The sequence below is a fragment of the Microcebus murinus genome, chromosome 4, assembly GCF_040939455.1.
Source record: "Microcebus murinus isolate Inina chromosome 4, M.murinus_Inina_mat1.0, whole genome shotgun sequence".
NCBI classification, from domain to species: domain Eukaryota; kingdom Metazoa; phylum Chordata; class Mammalia; order Primates; family Cheirogaleidae; genus Microcebus; species Microcebus murinus.
Window position 1 is genome coordinate 23689069 of NC_134107.1, and position 24945 is coordinate 23714013.

At 39.2% G+C, this 24945-nt stretch overlaps 1 protein-coding gene across 2 annotated transcripts in view; it reads right to left on the reverse strand.

Annotated features, from left to right (window-relative positions):
• The window catches only part of EXT2 (exostosin glycosyltransferase 2), a 130527-nt gene that overhangs the window by 69018 nt on the left and 36564 nt on the right, over positions 1 to 24945 (reverse strand). The gene's annotated exons all lie outside the window — the stretch shown is intronic.

The window sequence follows — 24945 nt, forward strand, 5'->3', positions numbered from 1 at the left end:
GTTTTAGAGGAATTCGTCAAAGAAGCCATCTGGGCTAGGTGTTTTTTTTAATGTTTGAAAGTTTTAAATTCTGGATTAATATTCTTTCACAGATATAAGATTATATATATTTTTCTCTGTGTGTTAGTTTCATAAGTAGTGTTTTTCTTAGGAATATGCTAGTGCATCTAAATTGTTAAATTTATTGGAATAAAATTGTGCATTAACATCTGCTTAATATTTATAGAATCTGTAGTATTATACCTCTTTTCATTACTCATATTGTTAACTATATTTTCTCTTTGTACTTGATCAGTCTTACTAGAGCTTCATCAGTTTTATTAATCTTTTTCAAAAAATCACCTTCTGGTTTTCTACATCACACTTTTTTTTTGTTGTTTTGTTCATTTCTGTTCTTACTTTTTATTATTTCCTTCCTTCTATTTTGGAGGAATTTAATTAATATTGCTTTTAGTTTCTTAAGATTGGCATTTAGATCACTGATTTCAACCTTTCTTCATTTCTAATATATGCATTTAGAGATTTAAGTTTCATTCTATGTACTATTTTAAATGCACTCCACACATTTATATATCATATTTATTATCATTTAGGTAAAAAAAATTTGATTTCCATTGTGATATCTTCCTTAACTCGTGGGTTATTTAGCAGTATACTGTTTAATTTCCAAACATTTTGGATTTTTCTATTTATCTGTTACTGATTTCTATTTTGATCATACTTTGATTACACTGTGGTCAGAAAACATATATCTGATTTCAATACTTTGCCATCTATTTAAACAATTTATGGCCCAGTACGTTGTTCATTTTTATAAATGATCTATAAATGCCTAAAAATGTGTATTCTGTAGTTCATGAGTGTAATGTTTAAAGCTTCTATATCCTTGTTGATTTTTGTCTCCCTGTGTGTGTGCATGTATGTATATATGTACTGGGATGTGTGTATTTTATATATCTGTGTGTGTGTGTGTGTGTGTATACATATTTCTCAAACTTTTACTTTCAAATTTGTGCCCTCTTCAAAGCTTGTTCCAAGATGTCTCTTATAAAAAACATACATGTTGGGCCGGGCGCGGTGGCTCACGCCTGTAATCCTAGCTCTTGGGAGGCCGAGGCGGGCGGATTGCTCAAGGTCAGGAGTTCAAAACCAGCCTGAGCAAGAGCGAGACCCCGTCTCTACTATAAATAGAAAGAAATTAATTGGCCAACTGATATATATATAAAAAATTAGCCGGGCATGGTGGCTCATGCCTGTAGTCCCAGCTACTCGGGAGGCTGAGGCAGAAGGATTGCTCGAGCCCAGGAGTTTGAGGTTGCTGTGAGCTAGGCTGACGCCACGGCACTCACTCTAGCCTGGACAACAAAGCGAGACTCTGTCTCAAAAAAAAAAAAAAAAAAAACAAAAAACATACATGTTAAGCACCCCAAATCCAAAAATCCAAAATCAAAACTGCTCCAAAATCCAAAATCTTTTGAGCATTTCAGATGTTCAAATTCGAGATGCTCCTCAGTAAGTAAAATGCAAATATTCTGAAATCTGAAAAAAAAATCCAAAATCCAAAACACTTCTGTACCCAAGCATTTTGGATAAGTGATACTCAACATGCAATTAGGTTTTAATGTTTTATTCTATCCCAAAATCTTTGTCTCTTAATTATAAATAGAGTCCATTTACACTTAATGTAATTACTGATATGGCTAAGTTAAATGTATGATCCTTCTATTTGTTTTCTATTTGTTTTATCTGCTCTTTGTTCTTTTAGTTTTCCTTTCTCACCTTTAGCACTGGTCAAAGACTTTTTTATTTTTATTCCATGTTTTTCTTCTTCATTAGGATGCTAATTAGTTTTGTTATTGTTTTAGTAGCCATCCTAACAATTAAAGTAAGCATTATTGATTTATTATAGCTCAAATTTGCAATTCTGTCACTTATCATACAATGAAAGAACCTCCATTTACCATCTCCCATCTGCTGTATTATTATTGTCAATTATCTACATATTTTAAATCCCACAAGACATTGTTTTTAAAAGTAAATTTTCACTTATATTTACCATATATTTGCCATTTCTTTTATACATATCTGAGCTTCCATCTCAAATTATCTTCCTGCTGCTTGAAGAAATTATTTTTTCTTTCACTATAGGTCAGCTGATAACAAATACTCTCAGTTTTTACTTGTTTGAAAGCTTTGTTTTACCCAATTAATTCTGGAAGGAGATATTTTTGCTGGGTAGAGAATTCTAAGTTAGCAATTATTTTCTTTCAGAATATTCAAGATATAGTTCCATTGTCTTCTGTCTTTACTGATAAATCATCTTTCAGTCTTACTGATATACCTTTGAAAATAATATGCCTTTTATCTCTGACTGCATTTAAGCTTTTCTCTGTCTTTGCCTTATAGTAATTTAACTATGAAGCACCTCGGTGTGTCTCTTTGTATTTATCCTGCCTAGGACTGTAGAGCTTCTTCGATTTGTGGTTTCATGTTATTCAGGGATTTTAGAAAACTCTGCCAGTATTTCTTTTAAATATTATTTCTGTCACACTCTCCTCTCCTGGGACTCCAAATATACATATATGTGAAATATATTTCACAATGTTTTCACTATGTCCCATATGTCTCTTATTCTCTTTTTTGTATTTTTTCTCTCTGTGTTTCAATCTGGGTGTTTTCTACTAACTATTCCCCTGGCTCAATAATCTTCTATTCCTTTTTCTTTGGTGACTAAACTGCTACTAATCCCATGTACTGATTCTTAATTTATTTTTTTTCTAACTGAATGCTTAATTTCATTTCCTATATTTTTCAGAATTCCCATTTGATCTTTTAAAAAGATTACATATCTTTGTTGAAATTCTCCTTTTCTTCTATGTTCTTGAACATAGTAAGTTCCTGACTGATAACGCCAATATCTGAATCACCTGTGGATATCTTTCTACTGTGTTTTTCTCTTCATTTGGGTTATTTGATTTCAATTTCTAGCATGCTTCTTAATTTTTTATTGGATGGCAGACATTCTGTTTAAAAAACTTAAGAGGTTCTAAATGATCCAGATTTTCTTCCTCCTAAGAATGTAACATATTCTTCTGGAAGGCACAGAGAGTGCAGTCAGACCACTTTAATCCTGTCAGAGATTGGCTTTAAGTTGCATTGGGGCTAGCTTATTTCGGCTTTCCCCTATTCTTAAGGTTTGGTGCTTCTGTGGACTCCAAGTAAAGCCTGAGGGATTTGCCAGGACCCTTCTACCTTGGCAGGCCTTGAACACCAACCTTTATCTCATCAGCACTATATACCAACAAAGTATTTGCACTGCTCATTAAACCCCCAACCATTGCTTTCCACAGGGATTCTTGAAGTCTTGCTCTGATCATGTGCACCTTTAGAGTTGGCAAACACCTCAAGGGAAGACTGTAGGCACATTTTTTGCTTTCTTCCCTGTGGTTTTCTCTTTCCTGAGAGTTGTCTGACAAATCCCAGAGACTTTGGTAGCTCCTAACTTTAAACTCTGAGCCCTGTAGGACTGCTGCTCTCTGCTAGGGTTCTATACCATTGGACTGTGAATTAGAAAGTATCCTCAGGGAAAAAGCCAGAGTAAATATGTAGCCTACTTCCATGTGCTTCCTTTCTCTCAGGAAACATGTTCCCTCAAGTACTGACTGCACTGGTTGCTCTACAATGCCTCTAAACAGTTATTTTATCTATTCTAGTAAGCTTTTATACTTTTTTTTGTTTTGTTTTGTTTTTTTGGCAGGAGGGTTATTCCAGTATCAGTTACTCTGCCATGGTCCAATATAGTCTTTTGAAAGAAGACCATTTCTTATCCAAGTGGAGGTTAAACCCAGTTCCTCACAAAAGCAGGATGATCTAGATGATCTCTTTAGCTTCATCAGATCTATAATTCTAGTCAAAATCAGAGGCTATTAGGATTTATTCAAGGGAGTGACCATATGAAATTTTAACATGGAAAAATTGGAAGGATAACCAAAAAAGATGAAGGGAAAGGATACTTTCTAGTCTAGCTTTGCCAACTTTCATTCTGTTTCCTGGGAAAATGTTCTACCCATGAGTTAAAAGCCAAGGGTAACTTGAGTTATATGACTACTATTCTCTCCACTAACTATAAAAAGAAGGCAAAGTATCACAATGAGAATTTCTCCTGCTCAAAGGAAAGCGAAAATACAGATTTAGTTTTCAAGGGCATCTAGCTTACTCAAGCTGTCCAGTAGTTGGCCCTCTGGGTACAGTTGGCTGGCTGCCTGCTACTGCTTCTCAGATATGCCCTACTCACTCCCATCTCATTCCTGCTGAAATTCATTTGCTGCTTTCTTACCCATCAACCAGCCAAAATATTTACATTTTATGGGACCTGAAAAAAACTACCTTCCCTGAGAAATCTTTACCGATCGTCCCTACTATCGGCAGTCTCCCCTTACTATGAAATCCCTCAGCACTTAGAGCTTTTACTATACAGGTTAGTTCTGTTATATACTGTTCTATAACTGGTTTTCTGTTGTTTCAGATAATCACTTTTTTCTAGATTGTGAGCTCCTTTGGCATAGAGAACAGCTAGATTGTGAGTTCCTTTGGCATAGAGATTGCCATTTTTGAAACTAGCATCCTTGCAAATGTTAGAATGTTTTACCTGCAACAAAGCACTGTTATATTGATGATCTCATCTGCTCTTCATAACCAGCTTGTCACTTACTTGGGACAGATACAAGTTTCATTTTACATGTGAGAAAACTGAGATACAAAGATGTTAACTAGTAGAATTACAATTCAAATCCACGACTCCTAACTCGAAATTCAGACCTTCTCCCCCCCCCCATTCTAGAGTATTAAGAGTACCAGCACACAGTAAGGATTAGAAAATGGTCCTTTTCCAAGAAACTGAAGGGTATAAAAACATACTAAGAAGCATAAATGCACACACGTACACATATATTCCTGAATATTTACCTCCTTTTCTGCCAAACGGGTCTATCATCATATATTCTTTCATTTGAAATCATATTCAAATTAAACCACATTCCAATTTAAACAATGCAAAGCTTTATGCTCATGTGTGATCACAGTGGAAACAGCAGCCTTTGGGATTTATAGAAAACAATGATTGGTAAGAAATTCACCTAGAACACCAGCCAAAGGCACAACTGTGCAAGAGAGCTTCTAATTTAAGATGTCTCAAATCATATCACCCTGTCCACCAAATTGCAATCCACTCAAAAAGGAAGCAAGTTTTGCCAATAATCATAGCTCAAGTGTCTCAGTCTGAGGATAAGTTAACTTCTCAGGCTTAATTGTTTCTGCAGGAACTCTGTAATACCTCGAAATGTTCAGAAGGCATTATAATTTACAACCCCTCTAGGACTTAGTGTCAGCCATTTGTCCACAGAGAGGAAGGAGTTTTCAGCTATGCTGGCAATGTACGAAAGCACCACTGTTCTCATCCAGAGAGTAAACGTGCATAAATGCTTATGGTTTTTCCCCCCTAAAATATGGGCCACATTTATATCTATCTGAAAAGTGTGAATGACGGATTCTTCAGTAACTATGCAAATTCCCCAGTTACTCTAAACTGTGGAAGCTACACGGTTGAAAAGTTAAGTCACATATATAAGTCATACCAATATAACCTTGAACAAAGTATTTAACCTTTCTTGATTAAACAGATACCACTGTGATTTTATAAAATATGTAGATTTTATAGCATAAGAACTACAAAAATTCCTATGACTCTTTCAAACGTGAGACTTATAAAGCTCCTAGAGGGCAGGGACTGGGCCAGTTAAAACTACTATAAGCAAACAGAGACCTCACATTGAATCTGCTATTTCAGTTTACACATCAATTAAATGTAATTAATTCCTTATTTTTAAGTAACATAAAACCAACAGGATTGACAATAACAAATGTTTAAGGGAAGCCAGTGTGACATGGTGGATAGAACAGCAGTGATGGAGCATCTTGTGCAATTTTAAGTTACTTTATATCTGTTTTGTAAATCTTTAAGATGAAGATCATACCACCTATCTCATGGAGCTGTGAAGATTCAATGAGATGAGGTTTGCAGAGCTCCTCACTCACTGCTAGTGCAGAATAGACAATCGGCAAATGGTAGCTCTCTCCCCAACATTTACAACCATCCTGTCCCCTTAGGGTCCTTGTCACTTTCATTAGAATACATTCAACGCTTGGTAGCACTGTTTTGGGGTGAGAATGGGCAAAGGGGAGGAATAGAGATGGAATGGGATCCCAACTTTACACTCCATTCATCCCAATTCCTGAAGACAGTGAAGAAATCCAACCTGAGAGTCAGAAATAATAGAAATACATCAAGTGGGAGTGTGATAGCACTTTATATTGAAAAGTACAGCAATCAATAACATGTTCCTTCTAGATTAGTAATGAGGCACCCAAGAAAAGAAGACCTCCAGAAACTCCATGAGAGGGGGAATATGTCTGGTTTTGCTTACCACTGAACTCCCAGCATCTAGCCCAGTACCTGTTAAAGAGCAGACAGCAAAACATTTGTTGAAAGAACAAATCCATCTAACAAAAATCCTTCACAGGCATGAGGTGTCATAGGTACCACCAGCATCCCATAGAACTTAACCAAATATTTTAAGTACCAATCCATGAAGTTTAACCAAATATTTTAAGTACCAATCCATGAAGTTTAAAGGGGGAACCGTCCTTTAATAATGAAATTGCATCTTGTATACCAAATTTTAAAAGGTGGAAGACTAGGGGAGTGGATCTGAGGGACAACGAGGAAAATCTGTTCCTGAATGGAATAGCAAGACAGAAATGGGACTAGGAATGTCCTCTACGGTATGTGTGTATAGACGACAAAAGAGATAAACAGTTTTTAAAACTATGCCATGTTAAGCGTGCTGCCTAAAGTGGTCAGGTTATCTGTCTAACAGTACAAAGGGTATATACCAACCCCACCTACCCTAACGTAGCCCAAGAGCATCTGCATCCAATGATGGCTTTCAATGCCCTTTAGTGAACCAGTCACCTTTGGACTGCCCTTTTAATCAGAACCTCCTGAGTGTGACCCAGGTCAGTGGGCTTCATTTAGGTATATTAAAGGATTTTTCTAATGAAACCCAAAAAATAAAATGATAAACCAGGCAGGTAGCCTTTGTCCCAATTTCCAAGTGCTAATATTATCCACTACCTGACAATGGCATGTTAACTATGGATAAGTACTTGCTTGAATACTGCTCTATTTCCCCTCTTCCAACCCACTGGTTGGTCATAACACAAAGGATATCCTTCTGCTTAGGAATGAGAAAGCCACAAGAGAACGTGGAATCCACAATGACAATGAGAAAAAAACCCACCAATATCCCACAAACATCATGGCTTTTCTTGGGCCCATCGGAGAGCTGTAGTCATAAGGCAGTCTAACTCTCCCCACTTGTTGGACTTTTTGTCATTCAAAGCAAAAGCCTCAAGTGCTGGGGGAGGAGAAGGAAGCCTTACCACCCCCAAGATCCAGGCAAAGATCCACTGCCTCTGGGAAAGGAGCAGAAAGGCAGTTTGTCACTGAAGAAGGAGTAGGAAGCCTTCCAGCCCCCAGTACACAAACATGAGGGAGCAGTCGAAGCAAAAGCCCTCTGCTCCCCAGGGAGGGCAAGAAACTCTCCGGACCCCCACCGTAAGCCATGTAAGAAGTCTACTTCTGTGAGAGAGGCAGGACACTCTCCCACCACCAATCCCAAGCAAACATACACTTGTGTGGTGGGAGGAGTAGAAGCAAAAGTCATCTGCCAGGAAACGTGGGAACACTGGCTCAGATAAGGGTCCTTCACTGACACAAGCAGAGGTGAGGTTTACTACCACTAAGGGAAGGACAAGAAACTCTAGTCTAAGACTGTCCACAGACAAGGAGCAGAATAAGCCATCACTGGAAGAAGGAGCAGGAATGCTGAGAAAGACTCACCCTCAACTCCCCAGCAAAAGCACCTGAGACTGAGGTTATTAGATCAGGGGAATGGAGAGTCCCCCAGCCCCCACCGTGAGCCAAGCACCAAGCATAAGCACCAGCAGTCTACCACTGGGGATGGTCAGGGTGTGGAGTAAGGTGGCAAGCAGGGCCTACTGAAAGCTCAAGTCCAGGCAGAAACTCTGAGAAGAACTCCAGTGGTCTGGGCCCCACACTAAGTATGGGGCAGCAACAGTCAACCACTGGGAGCACTGGAGGTCTGTGGCCTGCCGATGGTAACCCTAGCCACAGAACAACCCAAACCCACCTCAATTACTAAGTAAATTGAGTCAGCCTTCTACACCAATGGCCTGAGAGAAGAAAAGGTTTGCCCGTTTCTGAACATGCTTACCTTGGTCTCGTCTGTCTTTGTATGTACAATGTCCATCATTCAATCAAAATTTACCCAAAACAAAAACCAAAACAATCCATTGTCATAAAATAAAGCTGTCCATAGAACCAGACCTAAAGATGACCAAGATGTTGGAACTATTAGAAGGGACTTTAACTATAGAAGCTAATGAAAAAGGTGGACAACTTGCATGAACATATGGGACTTTTTAGTAGATGGAAAATATAAAATATTGTCAAGTAAAAATGCTAGAAACAAAAAAACACAGTATCAGAGATGAAGAATTCTTTCAACAGGCTTATCAGCACACTAGACACAGCTGAGGAAAGAAAGAGTGAACTTGAAAATAGAACCACAGAGATTATCCAAACTGAAATGCAAAGAGAAAAAAGAATGGGGAAAAAAACCCAAACAGAACAGACCATTCAAGAACTGTAGGACGATATTAAATACTATAACATTCCTGTAATTAGAGTCTCAGAAGAGGAGAGAATGGGGACAGAGACTAAGGCAGTAGATATATTTATAGGAATTAACAGCTAAGAATTTTCCAAAATTAATGAAAAATAACAAAACACAGCCCCAAGAACCTCAGAGAATTGAGGCAGATTAAATAAAGCTTGCACTTTCTTCCTCAAGAAGTTTAAGAAACAGGTGCACTGCTGAAATGCAAAAGTCCCTTCTCCCTCTGGGCAAACTGGGAGATTCAAGAGATCCTAGTTACAGGAAACTCTCTTAATACTCTAACATTGACAGACCACTCCTCTCAGTTGAAGGGCTAGAAAATATTTCCATGCTTCATGCATTTATTTTTCAAAGCTGTATTTGAAGATGAACCTGAAAACTTCCAAAGGTATTCTAAGTCTTTCCAAACACATATACTCATTATCTTCTCTTTGTTTGTTTTCCCTTTCCTGGATAAACTCAGGACAGTCGGGGAGGTCCCAGAGATAGGCTCTAATAATCTTTATCTAGCAGCCAAAAAACCTCAATGATGAGGTCAAATTATAATTCAAGTATCCTTATTTTTGGTTGAGAATTACTATTAAGAAGAATTTTTGTTTATTCTTTTGCTTATACCATTTTTACAAACATAAGTGTTACATGACAACTTACTTAAAATTACAGAGGGTCGGCCGGGCTCACGCCTGTAATCCTAGCACTCTGGGAGGCCGAGGCGGGCAGATTGCTCGAGGTCAGGAGTTCGAAACCAGCCTGAGCAAGAGCGAGACCCCGTCTCTACTATAAATACAAAGAAATTAATTGACCGACTAATACATATAGAAAAAATTAGCCGGGCATGGTGGCGCATGCCTGTAGTCCCAGCTACTCGGGAGGCTGAGGCAGGAGGATCACTTGAGCCCAGGAGTTTGAGGTTGCTGTGAGCGAGGCTGACGCCACGGCACTCACTCTAGCCTGGGCAACAAAGTGAGATTGTGTCTCAAAAAAAAAAAAAAAAGAAAAAAAAATTACAGAGGGTTAAAATACCAACAAAACCCCTCAGAGGCACTTCTCGTGGTCTGCAGGTTTTGTAATCACGTACTCTGCCCCTGTCACCAGCTTTTCTAGAGAGGTAGAGGAAGCTCACAAACATCTGGTATACCATTAACTCAGGGGTCTAATAAACAACAATGAATAGAATTTACCTTCTTTAAAATAAAAAGGGATTTCTGAAGCAACAAAGGTTAATATACCTAGGATTTATAAGCAAACCATATTTTTTCTTTATAAAATATTTATTTTGTTAATTTGGTTACATTTCAAATACCTTACCACGTAAAATATGAGAATGCTTTTTTCATTTTTTTTCATGAAGCTATTTTATTTGCCTTTTCCATATACACCTTTGGAAAAGTCTCTATATCCTTAGAAGCACTTTTCTTTTATACAGCACAGTTTTCCCAGCCCCACCATCTTCACCTCTCAACTATTTGAACACGGTGCTTTAGGAACCCACATGAATGGCATTCATTGGAGATTTACGCTAGGCCACAGCCGTCGGTTCACCTAACAGTAGCAGAGTTCATTTTATAACTTTTTGGTAGTGCAAATTTTTTTTATTTCTTCACCATGCACAGTGGTAACTGCTTTCTTTCTAACTTTCTATTTTTGGAATACTTTTAGAATTAGAGTTCCTGAATATTACAAATACTCCTTACAGAGCTTCCCCTAATGTTAATACCATATATCACCATAGCACAATTATCAAAACTAAGAGTTAACATCAGTACAGTTCTATTATCTGAACTACAGACTTTTTTTTTCTACTCCAGATTTCCCCAGCTTTCTTATAAGGTCCTTTTTCTGTTCCAAGATCTAATCCAGGACAATACACTGCATTTACTTGTCATGTCTGTTTAGTCTCCTCCATTTGGTGACAGTTTCTCAGTCTTTCCTTGTCTTTCATGACTTTGACACTTTTGATTTAGTACTGATAAGTTAACTCATATAATGTCCCTCAATTTGGGTTTGATGTTTTCTAATTATTAGATTGAGGTTATATATTTTGGAGACTACTACAGAGGTAATATACACTTTTCTTCACATAGTGTCAGGAGATACATGCTATCGATATGATGTCAAAGGTAATGTTAACCTTGCTCACATGGTTAAGGTGATGTAGAGGACTGACATATATTTTCCTAGTTTAAGAATTAAAGTTAGTGAGTAATGTTCATGTTCTGCCCAGAGCGTCTGAAAGTAATCTGTTCCGGACAGGCTCCCTGTGATAAACAAAGGTGTTGCCTAGAGGCATAACAAAACTATAAGACTTCTAGAAGATAACATGGGAGAAAACCTAGATAATCTGTTATGGCGATGACTTTTTAGGTACAACATCAAAGGCATATTCTATGAAAGAAATAATTGATAAGCTGGACTTCTTTGAAATTAAAAACTGCTCTGCAAAAGACAACGTCAAGAGATTGAGAAGACAAGCAACAGAGAGAAAATATTTGAAAAAGACACTGATAAAGGACTGTTATCCAAAATATATGAAGAACTTGTAAAACTCAACAATAAGAAAATGAACAGCCAGATTAAAAACTGGTAAAAGACCTGAACAGACACCTCACCAAAAAAAGATATACAGATGGCAAGTATGCATATGAAAATATGTTCAATATCATAAGTCATTAAGGAATTATAAAATATGATAACAATAAGACCCCAATACACACCTATAAGAATGGCAAAAATCCAAAGTACTGACAATATCAGATGCTGGAGAGAATGTGGAGCAACAGGAACTCTGTTTCATTCCTGGTGGGAATGCAAAATGGTACAGCCACTTTGGAAGACAGTTTGGGAGGTTTCTATAAAGCTAAACATATTCTTACCATACAATCTAGCAATTGTGCCCCTTGGTATTTATCCAAATATACTGAAAATTTATGTCCACACAAAAACTGCACACAGATATTTACATCATCTTTATTTATATGTAAAACTTGGAAGCAACCAAGATGCCCTTCGGTAGGTGAATAGATAAATAAACTATGGTACATCCACATAATGGGATATTATTTGGCGCCAAAAAGAAATGAGCTATCAAGCCATGAAAAAACAGAAAGGAAACAAATACATATTACAAAGGGGAAGAAATCAATCCAAAAAGACTACACACTATATGATTCCAACTATGTAACTTCAAGAAAAGGCAAAATTATGAAGAGAGTAAAAAGATTGGTGGTTGCCAGGAGTTGGGGGAAGGAAGGGATGAATTAGCAGAACAGACAGGATTTTTAGGGCAATAAAACTATTCTGTATGTTATTACAATGGTGGATACATGTCATTATACATTTGTCTTAGTCCATAAAATGTACAATACCAAGAGAGAACACTAATGTAAATAATGGACAAAATGATGTACCAGTGTAGGTTCATGAACTGTACGAAATGTAAATATACCACTGTGGTGGGTGATATCAATAGTGGGGGAGATTGTACACCTGTGGGGACAGGGTGTATATAGGAACTCTCTGCACTTTATGCTCAATTTGGCTGTGAACATAAAACTCCCCCCCCAAAATAAATTTATTAATTTCAAAAATCCTATCTATATTTTAATGTCCATCTCCTCCTTAAAACTATCCTGGGGCCCTTCTTTTCTAATTCACCTGACCCTTAATTTTTCACAATAATGAGTATCTATTCTTTTCGCTACTGTTATTTTATGGGGGAAAAAACTTATCTTCCCAGATTGACCAAAAGTCCCACAATGCTAAATAAGCAAAATTTATTAGTCCCTACCTACAGGCAAGAATTCAAGAAATCAGTGATAAATATTACACCTTTAGGATGGTGGGATTCTGTGAGTTCTCGTAGCTGCTTTACACTGGGATCCTGAACTTCCTCTAGAACAAGGCGCATGGGTCCCAGGAAATTGGAATGGATTAAGGAGACAGAACTCCATCCTCAATGTCACAATTAATTCTTCCCAGTAGCAGCAAAGCAGGACTAGACTTGGCTTAGCCAGTAGAGATTATTCTAAACTGTGCTGCCCCAGGGGAAAAGGTGAGAAATGCAGCCACTGCCCAGCGCAATATCTCATGTATTTAGTGAATATGTATCTGCTCTTCTCCTAGGACCTCATATAGAGCCCAATGATTCTTTTTTTTTTTCTTTTTTTTTTTTAATTATTTTTTTATTTTGGCATATTATGGGGGTACAGATTTTAAGGTTTCAATAAATGCCCATTTCCCCCCCTCCCCCCAAAAGTCTGAGTCTCCATCATGACCATCCCCCAGATGGTGCACATCTCACTCACTATGTATGTATATACCCGCCCCCCTCCCACCTGCCCAATACCCTATTACTGTAGCACCTATGTGTCCACTTAGGTGCTACTCAGTTAATACCAGTTTGCTGGAGAATATATCTGGTGCTTGTTTTTCCATTCTTGGGATACTTCACTTAGTAGTATGGGTTCCAGCTCTAACCAGGAAAATATAAGGTGTGCTATATCACCATTGTTTCTTAGAGCTGAATAGTACTCCATGGTGTACATATACCACATTTTATTAATCCATTCTTTGATTGATGGGCACTTGGGCTGTTTCCACAGCCTTGCAATTATGAATTGTGCTGCTATAAACATTCGAGTGCAGGTGTCTTTTTTGTAGAGTGTCACTGGATCATTTAAGAGCCCAATAATTCTTGCTAGGAATTAATCTCTCCTACGATTTAATCTCAACTTTCTTTTTATCTTATCCCACATTTTCATCTTTCTAAAATATATTAGAATTTCAACTCAATAGTGGGTTGTTATAACTGCTGTTCTGTCTTTTCAAAAACAGTCTCGGCTGCGTGTGGTGACTCATGCCTATAATCCTAGCACTTGGGAGGTGGAGGCAGGAAGATCACTTGAGGCCAGGAGTTGAAGACCAGCCTAAGCAAGAGTGAGACCCCATGGTGGCACACGCCTGTAGTTCCAGCTACTGGGGAGGCTGAGGCGGGAGGATCACTTAAGCCCAGGAGTTTGAGGTTGCAGTGAGCTATGATGACAGACACCATTGCACTCTAGCCTGGGCAACAGAGCAAGACCCTGTCTCAAAAAAAAAAAAAAAAAGTCTCTACCCAGTTGGCACACAGGCAGTGAAAAGAAAAAAAATCCACCTTAATATTTAAAAATACAGTTGTGAAACTCCATGCCATCTTAAATGAACCTTTTTTTTTTGTCTTTCTCACCCTCCTGAGGACTTTGAGAACTTGCTCATAACCTTACTCTTTGGCTGGCTGCAGCAAGCTTGATCCTTTAAATCGAACTTTCTCCACTCCTAGCACTTTTGTTAAAACATCTCTTAACCTCCCCCAGTTGAATCCCATTTTCCTGGTGCTGAGATGAAAAAGGCTTTACAGAGTCTCACCATGTCTCTCTGGCCTGCTCCAAAGAATTCCTGAAGAAGTCTCAACATCAGCAACGGCAGCCCCATGCACATATGAAAAGTTTAACATACAACAATTTCCCCTTTGTGTAGACTAATTTCTAGGAGTTCTAGATCTTTTTCTTACATCCAAAACTATGAGTCATTCGAAGGTTAGGAAAACAAGAAAATACATGGACCAGTACTCAAATCCTACTCTCAAACAGAGCTGCCTGGAAAATTCCCAAAGGCCCATATATAATCACATGTCATCCATCTTGAAGCAAAGTACTCCTTCCTTTCATCTCCAGTCTCAGTATTTATATGTATGGGGGGGGGTGATTAAAGAATTAACATGCAGTTGGTTCCACAAGAGAAAATGGCTACAGCATCTATTACTTAATAATCACAAAAACGTAGGGAAGAGGTGTGAATAATGAAGTCTGGGCAACACTTTCTGATAGCAAAATAGTGAACCTGCTTAACTTCACAAGAGTTTTTAATTAGACAAGCTGTTTTTATCAAAGACCAATACATATTTACAAGCTCTTTACAAGCTTACATGGCATCCGATCACATGGTTGATTCCTATAAAGAGTTCAGAAAACACAGTTATCATCAGAGAAAGGACACAGAGAAAGAACTAGAACATGGGACACAGAGCGACAAGTGAAGAATGGGATTCCAAACTCTTTTCTTTCTCTAAGCCATGCAACAGAGTTTGGAATGGGAGAAGTCAATTTGCAATTAGAAGGAAAACAGAAAATGAAGGCAAAGACAAGCAACCTACAAACCACCTTCGACACAGGCATGCCCCAAGAGACGTATTTACCTCAGTGTAAAAGGCAAATGGCCCTGGAGAGAGAGTGAAACAGTGAACTTAATACTCACAGTTAATTCTGTTTCCAATATCTGCGACCTCAGACAATGAGGATGCTCCTCATCACCAACGTCATCATCCCCTAATACTTAGTCCTCCAGAGGAACGTAAGCTCCACGCAGGCAGCAAGCTTAGTCTGTTTTGTTACTGGTGCACCCCCAGCACCCAGACCTGTGCCCATCACAAAGCAGGAGTTCAGTAAGTATCTGTTGGTTAAACTGAGCACTTACTATGTACCAGGCACTGTTTTAAGTGCTTTACCTGTACTGATTTAATTCTCACAAACCAAGGAAATTATCCCTATTTTATGATGAGAAAATTGAGCCACTGACAGGTTTACTGGTCCTGCCTTTCTCTAGCCTTCCCGATTTAACTCAGGTACACTGGAGCATGTGCTGAGCTGTGGTCCTGCACAGCTTGCTAAAGAAATCAACCAACAACTTCAAGACTCCTAATGTCAGCTCTAGGAAGTTCAACTTTTCGAGAAGCTTCGCTTTCCCATTCATGGTCCTGTGTGCTCTCAGCTAATTTAAAAGAAGCATTGAACAATCCTGGCCCCACACAGTGGCAAGGACTGTCACGGGTCCACCGCGAGTGATACTGGAACACCCTTCTGAGAATAACGATATCCAAAAAGCTTCCTCAACATTTAGGGAGCAGTTGTCTAGGAATGTAATACTCAGCCCACCCTTGATCTCTTTCTTCTATGGTTATTATAATATACCTGGGAACTAGTCCTTACTAGGGAATATAAAAACAAACTGATGATGAAATGGAGACAGTGAAGGCAAATGACTTGTTCAAAGTCATGCATTAAGAATCTAGCAAGGGACAAGATGAAAGCAGACACACACGAGATGGCCATCCACTGCCTCTCATGCCACTGTTAGTGCTCAGACATGCCCTGCTCCAAGCTTGATGCTCATCACCTGATAATAGTAGCTTAGCTGTGCAGATAAAAGAAACTACTTCATTAAAGATAAATCTCATCTCTCGGGTTCAAAAATACAAAACATGAAATGTCTCAATGATATTAACAAATTTGCTACAAAAAAACAATGCAGAGTACCAGGAAAAAAACAGTCCATAAAAACATAGATATCTCCCTGCCCGGGCCTGGTCCATTAATAATTAATGCATATATAATGGCTTGCTATTAAAGGAGTGTGGTATTAGTAAACTCTGCTTTATTAATGGATCCATGGATCAATAGAAAAAACTTTAGATTATTTACATGTTTTAAAGAAGATAAACTCTGCACCTCCTTAATTTTCTATATAACTTGTGCCCTAACTATTGCCATTAGCCAAGAGGAATCCAATGCTCTGAAAAACATACAAATGAAAAAGGTAAGGCTATGAATTTATCTTGGCAAAGAAGATCAGATTTCTGTCATTAAAAAAAAAAAAGTTTTTTTAAAAATTGCTCAAAAGATTTCTTCTTCATTAAAATTCACTACTAAATTACAGACAGCCAACCTGACTGATCCAGAGGGCTGGGATATACAAGAATGTGTTAGGGTGGGTTGATCCAATTGATCCATCTAGGTGAGGCAACAAGCAGAAGTCACACATGGTTACAAAGATAAATTAATACTCTCTCTCTCTCTCTAGGGATAGGCATATATTATTTTCATGTATCTATTTCCTCCACTACCCTCCCTGTCCAACCCATCTCCCAAATCAACCACTGAGTGAATAAGCTTAAGAATGAAGAATTGCTTTTATCACGAGAGCTTTTCTGTGTTATTTCTTTTTAAAATTCTCAAACATTTCTCAAAGGCCTGAAGCTCTCAATCTAGTATACAATCCTGTACCTTCAACCTTCCCTTTCTTACATTAAAACAGGAACTGTGATATTTAATATTTCAATGAAAAAAAAAACCCTCACCTCTAAGAATCTTTCCATTGATACAAGAAAACAAAAAATGAGCTATTCTTAGGCTTCATAAACTCTTTTAATAATATACTTGTCATCCTGTTGTGAACAGGCACCATGCTACAAGTCCCGCCTCCCTGGAGGAGGTATCCAGGAACGAGACTCCTTGCAGATTCTGAATTTAGCCCAACAGGCCACTTCTCCGTGTATAAATGTGCAATGGAATGAGGTGGTACTTACAGTGTACCTCTTTACCCACTCCTATCTCCTTTTTGGTCTTACGCTATTGCTCCTGCTTCTACCTGGTAAAGAGCTAAGAATGGGGTTAGGAGAAAACACCTCTCTGTAGACTCCACAGAGATGAGCAAAAAATTCTTTCTCAATTTAGCCACTAACCCGCACTCCCTCAGAATGTAACTGTTATTTGGAGAAAGGGCCTTTAAAGAAGTGACTGAGCTAAAAACGATAAATAGAGCTTTATAAATAAACTTCATACTTTTTAATCACATGCCACAAATTCTTCCCAAACCCAAGGCTGCCACTTAAGCTTTGTAGCCTCAGGCTATCTACTCAGCCTCTAAGGTATGCTTTCCTATTTTATAAAAATGAGAATGACAGTTACCTCATCAGGTTTTCATGGAAACTCCTAATGCAGTACCAGACATAGTATTAAATAGTTAACACAAAGGTTAATCCTCCCTTTCCCCTTGCAAACTGGGAAATGTGAGCTCAGGACCATACTCATGACCACAGAACAAGACAGTGGCTATATCAAGCCTAGCTTTAGATACCTGGGTCCCTGCTAAAAACTTAACTGTGCTCTAAGGCAGAAAGAGACTTTGCCAGACTGTTCTTTCTGCTAAAGATAATGTTAGCATCAACAATATTCTATGTGAAGTCTAGAAAAGCCAAGGACCTCAACAGAGGTCATTTGTTCCTTTTCTGCACTGAGAGCATAATGATTGGAAGAGGCAGTTCCTACTCAATATTTTTAGAATGAGAAGTTTGATTTCTTGCCAAAGAAGCTATATTGAAGTCATCTAATATCCACGGTCCCTGGATTTTCCTCTAAATACCAAAACTTTCACTCTGGCTCCTCAGGCAAGAACTCAAGAAGACGTGGGAGGGCAAGCCAAGCTATTTCCATGTATTCTTGCAAGATCTGGTTTTTTCTGACAGTGGAATGGAAGCAAGGCAGTGAAGAGTGCAGCTGGGCTATCTCGCAACCTAGGGCTTAGATGATCTGGGAGTATTAGGACTGAACACAAGAGCCCCAGGATACTTTTACTATGCCATCTTCACCATTAACTATGCTCCCAGACACCAAAGATGGCTTGTGATTTATATGTGTTTGCCCTATTCAAAAAAAAAAAAAAAAAACCTTTCAAAATAGATAGTGCTTGGAGAAAGTTACAATAATAAAGGGTGAAAGAGCTTGAAGGTAAGAGAGGACTTTGTGAATACTCTTAGGAAACGCTCCCATGCTATGACCTGCCATGACCTCCTGTCCTCTGGGAAACAAGAAGGAGTCGAGAAGGAAAAAGGGGAAGCCCAAGTCATGTTTCTTGACATGTGACAGACAGCTCCTGAAATAGAAAGCCATAGGTTTCAAGTCTCAGGGGTATCACCTTCAAATATGTCAATGTTCTAAGGGTAGATCAGTTTTCCCAACTGCTGAAATCCTGCTGTGAAGTGAGGTCCCCAGCAAAACACAAGCCTCTGACTGGGAGCCTTTGAGGTGGCAGGAGCCATGAGGAGTTCAAAGGCAAGGCCGGCCAGGGACTTGCACCTCCAAGAGCCACAGGGGTGAAAGGTTACTAAAGCAGGAGCCACTGACCAATAAAACTGTGTTTGGTCAAGCCTTCTCAGCAAAAGTTCATTTCTGCCATGCCCGGGTTTCTGAGTCACCCACCCTCTGAATCCCACTGTTCCCTAGGCTGGATCGGGGGCTTCTTGAGTGATTAACAGCTGACCAGCTCTCTCTCCTGGCTGGCTCCATAGAAGAGCTGAAAGGTGGACTAGAAACCCTTAATCAAGATGTGTCATTAAAAATAAATAAATAAGAGCACAACTTGGGTCAGCTAGCTATAAAGGAATCTGCCTGGGGTGAGATTTCCCATGTTTGCTATGCTAAAAACCAGGAGAAAGAAAGCATAAGTTTGTTTGATTAGATAAGGAAAATACAAAACAAGGCTCACTCCAACCAGGCACACTTGAAAGGCCTGCCCTTTTTAATTAAAACACACGCGTAAACACAACATGTAAGGGACTAAGAGGGCAGAGCTCAAAAGCTTACTTCATCCCAAAAGGCTACCGTGACAGCCACATTTAGGTGATATTCTCTTCTCTGTTCGCTTTTCCATGCAGTAACACTTCCAGAGAATACCAAGGAGATACTCTTTGGCTCCTTTTTTTTTCTTGGCCGTGAATACCAACTCAGCAGTCAGGTGGCACAGCAGCCCTTTCCACTGTTACTACACATTCCCGGGAAAAAAAAGAAATTGAGAATCGTGTGGGTGCAATGCCATGTTTCACTGTTCCACCTGACCGGAGGCCATGAGTCCTCTACAAATGGCTTGCTGTTGGAAAGCCCCACATTCTGATACGGATTATTGAGATAAGCTCTGCTGGTGATCTTGAGGGGAAACTCCAGTGGGCGCTCCCCAAATTGGGACTCTGAATGGAGGGAGAAGTTTGATACAGCTACACTGGCTATGTCAGTGGTTCTCACTTTTTTCCCCTTTCCCTTCTTACCTGAAGGATGACGTACACCTATGAGTAATGTGGCTCACTAGGGCAGGGACTCTCAAGAGAGATCCATGCCCCCCACATCCAAGCCCAGAAAGCCTATCAGAGGGGGAGAAGGAGTGGTATGTGAAGTTTGAAAATCCCCCCAGGGAATTCTGATCCTTCCTTCATCTCATAGTTAAAAACCACTGTGATAGCTGATTAGACAGTTGAAATCCTTCTCCTCTATCGTTTCCAACCTACAAAGAATTCCAAAGATTATACTTCCTGATATGTCATATGTAAAGTTACCCACAGCTTCCAGGCAAAGAGACTGAGGGAATAACGACATTCAGCTATTCTAAGCTAAAGGGAGTGAGTCAGGTCTGTTGCTCCCTGTGCACCATCACGGTCCTGCTGCGTGCCACTGGCCTGCTAATGGCCCCATGTCACCAGCTTCTAGGTCTTCTAACTCCCATGAAATGCCAAAACGTCCCACTGCTGCACTCAAGTTTCAGTCCACAGCTTAGAACCAAAAGGAAAACTTAAAGGTCTTTCTAAAATATAAATCATACCAATACAAGATCATCAAGTCCTGATCAAATTAATCTGAAAACTTAAAAACATTTCAATACACACCTGAACTTCAAACACTTAAAAAGAAACCACTTGCTCCTTTTAATAAAAATATACTGGAATCAGAAAGAACAAGTGAACTGTTTTCCTACTATTAAAGTCCTTATCAAAATGGGCAGTATGTACACATTTAAGTATAACAATTTAGCCTTTAAATTACCAGGAGAGAGATAACTATATTGCCAGAAGTGGTTTACATGGAGCTACTTTTGTACTATCCTCATCTGATTTAGTATTAATGAACTTTAAGAGAAGAAAATGAAATAAATATATGCCACTGTTGTCTTACACGCCCAAGAACAGTAGTACAGAATTGTAAGATTAATTGTGCTATTGTTCAACTACAAATTATGCCACAGCAAAAATAATCAGGCAACTCCAAATTCTCTCAGCCTCTGCACTGCTGAGGGAGACAGAATATATATATATAATAAGTTATCTTACTATTTATAAATATAGACAGAAATCCTATATATTTTTGCCAATGTCTATAGCATGTTATGGCATCAACATACTAAGTTGTATAAATAAACAAAATGGCTTATTTTATGAATCAGTTCAACTCTTATTCAAGACTTGAAAACAGTGTGTTCTCTACCAAATGTATCAACACTTGAGAATTTACAAGTTATTGTTTTGTAAACCTAGATGTTTTCTTAAGTGGGCATATAATAAACTCACAAAACTTATGCTGCATTTCCTGTAATGAGCAATTATTTCTCAGAAATGCTTGGCAAATAGTCCCTTGCAGTGGGAAATCAGCCCCAAAGAGTCAGACAATTACTGTACAGGCTGTAAATGAATATTTAACACTTTTATTAGGAAGGCCATTTCCTGAAGCAATGCCCCATATTGAGGACTTATAACAAGGGATTAACTGATGATTAACTCCAGAGACAGGTCTCCAACCAATGCCCAAGGAGAAAACTGGCCATGTCACCCACTCTGACCCCGCTAAAAAGGCTGTATGAAGAATGTTCAAGACCATATATTCACTGACAACTTCCAATATACTTAGTCAAAATTATACTATAAACAATAATGCCCAATTCATCACCCTAAATTAAACTTCTTAACTAATTAGAGGATATCAATTTTGTCATCAGAAGAATATGAAAAAATAATTTTACCATTTTTGAGTTTGGGGCATTTTGTTTTGTTTTATTGCTTGTTTAGTTTTTTTTTTTTACCTAATTATAGTCAATCTTCTGTGGATTCAACCAATAGAGGATTGAAAATATTCAGGAAAAAAAATTACATCTGTACTGAATGTGTATAGACTTTTTTTTCTTGTCATTATTCTCTAAACAATATAACAACTATTTATACAGCATCCACATTGTATTAGGTGTTATGGGAAATCTAGAGATGATTTAAAGCTGCAGTCCCCAATCCCCGGGGTCCAGCCACGGACCAGTATTAGTCTGTGGCCTACTACCAACCAGGCCGCAGCGGCTCCCATCACGGCCTGAGCTCCGCCTCTCTCCCCTCACCCGGACTCCTCCATCACCCCGGGAAAATTTTCTTCCATGAAATAGGTCTATGGTGCCAAAAAGGTTGGGGGCCACTGATTTAAAGTATACGGGAGGATATGTGTAGGTTATGTGCAAATACGATGCCATTTTATACAAAGTACTTACGCATCCATGGATTTTGGTATTCCTAGGAGGTCCTGGAACTAATCCCTCTCTGATACCAAGGGACAACTACTTTCCCCTCAGTATTAATGAACTTACTACACAAGTAACTACACAAGTGACATTTAAACTGAATCAGTATTTTTTATTGTTTGCTCAATGACAATCCTGGATCAACAGCCATATATGTTTGACTAACTCACTACAATTCCTTGCTTTTGCCGCAACCTCAAGTTAAATGACTATTGTAAATTGGACACACTTGTAAAATTGCCTATGTCCAAAGCTACTTGAAAAAGGAAAAATAATGTTTGTACCAAAAAGAGGTGTAGTTAAAAAATATATATATCCATTGGATTGGGTTTATCACTACTAACCTCTTCCCACGAGCTTTAGTCAGAAGAGCAGGAAGATATAAAGCACAGTCTGAGGACATATTCTGCCCACCCTACCCCTTTGGAAGCCAAAGCTGGAAAGCTGAAAGGAGAAGGAGAGTAAGGATGCTCTTTTTATAATAAAATGCCTGGAAAAACATTCTGGGCAAGAGATGCCAAAGATTTTGAAGCGCCCATCAAGCCACTGGCCTTGATCCAGGTAATGGTTTTTCCTTCCCCTCAGATGTCTGCTGCAGGAGTTTTCCAGCAAAGAAAGAAAGGAAAAGTGGTAGGGGAGAGGGAGGAGCAGCTTTCAGTGCATTTCTGCGTAACTCAGAGGGTAAAAAGGGGCAAAGACTGCAGGCTGACATTTATGGAGGGCCTGGTGTTTCCATGAAGCACTCTGGGAGGATTATTGAGGGTTAACAATCTGGTCTAAAAAGGGCAGCAAAGCAGACTGATGAAAGTCCCTTTAAATTTGATAACAGTGATTCTGTGGACCCAAAGACAGCAGTCTAGAGCTGGCAAAGACGTGTGGGCCTGGATCTAGCCAGACAGACTGCCTTTAGGAAAAAGATAGATTGCAAATCTGGCCACCTTAACCCTTCAGGGTTGCCAACTCACTTGCTGAAGCATGAAAGCACAAACTGCTGTGGGATGGAATTTCTAATCATGGGAGAAAAAAAAAAACTTTGGAAAACCCTCTCTTGCCTAATCTTCCCTGCCCTGCCCCTACCAAGGGCCAATGGCGAGGTTCCATACCTGCAGAGGTTAATTATCCTGCTAGTCTCTCCCTCCACATCACTGCTCTACCAGCCGGTCCCTTCTGCCTGGCATTTTTCTTCGATTTTAATATCAGAAGTTTCACACGCCTGCCTGAGCTCCTGGACTCAGCAGAAAGGCCCATATAGCTGTCAGCAAACTGATAAGAACTTTAAAATGACTCCACAGGGCCTCTTTATAAAGAAGAGCCAAAGAAGCCCATAAAGAAAGAGGGCAGGGGCCACGGAAACCAGCCGCTCACACTGTTTTAACGTGGCATTAAAATGAGCTGCAGATTTATGGGAGTGTTTTAGCCCCTGGCCCAAATCATGTGGGGGATGAAGCTCGTCTCTGAGCTCCAGCGGGATTTCAAATATGGGATGGAGCTGGCTAGAAAGGAATGGGGGAAGGGAGGCAGAGGTAGCAGAAAGAGGAAAAGGGAAGCAGCAGAGAGCGGCATGAAATTTATGTATTAGAAACCACTCTCCTGTAAGTAGGATGTGAACAACAGCTATTTCTAAAAGGTATGTGACCAGTCCTCTTATATTCACATAAAAATTTCCTTTATTTTTAGCTGTGCCCAGTAGACTAGTTCTTTCAGCTGTTCACCACCCAAACATCTATTCTAACTTCCCTTTAAGTTTACTTATTTTTTGATTTAGCAGAGAACAGAATAAATCAGGGGGGGGAAAGGTTCAGTATAAAATTTTTCTCCACTGGAAAGGGGCAAAAGAATAATAATACTTTATGTAGATGTGCCACTGAATTAAAAAAAAAAAAAAAGGCTAGAGAATCACTGGTTTTTATCTCCTTATAAGCCATTTTGATCCTAACAAAAAAACAAGAGAGGTGAACCTCGTTCCATGCCAAGATGTAAAAAGAATACTCAAACCTACGGGAATACATTTTATTTCAAGTTTCGAAGCCCAGAAGCAAATGCATAACACATCACGGTGGTAACTTGCTGTGGTTCCTTAACACGGTTCTCCCTAGCAGAGGCTCCTTCCGATATTCAAATGCAGACCCATAGGCACTCTCCTAATGATGGCCAGCCTGGAGCAAGGGGACCAGAGCCTACATGCTGAGTAAATGATCTCATTTCATCCACACCACTACTCCACAGTATTATTAGCCCCGAGTTTTAGGTAAGAAACGGAAGCTTGGGATGTTAAGTAACTTGCCCATAGTCACAAAGCTGGCACACAGACGGCAGATCTCAGAATTCGAATTCAGGCGTCTCCAACTCAAGGGCGCGTGGGTTTTCCACTACCAACATTTTCCAAACTTTTTGGACTGGGACCCACAGTAAAAAACACATAAATACATTTTATGTGACAACTCGCTACTGAAACAAAGGTTTCAGGAAATATTTGCTCTTACTGTGTATTATGCTCTGATAATTTCCTATTATATTTCATGTTTTAAAGAAAATAAAATGCCAGCTGTGACCCAATGAATTGACTTCATGGCCTACTAATGAATCATTACCCTCAGTCTGGAAAACACTGCAGTACACTGTGAAAAGAGATCACCAGACTGGCAGTCAGGAGACGTGGGTTCCAGGTCCACTCCGCTCTAACAATGCATTCTCTAGATCACTCCAATTCTAGGGCTCACTTGTCATTTGTAAAACACCAGGAATGGGTTGAATACTTTCTAAGGTTCCTTCCAGCTGTTTAATATTTTCCCCCAAATCTCTTCAAAGCTTTCCCCCTTGCCCTACACATCTTTTCATTCCTCTCCACTTCTGAGCTACCCTGCATCCTTCCAGTTCTCTACCAAGTTCTCTGCTGCTGGTCTTCAAAGTCCTCCCTGGGCCTGCTCCATCTTGC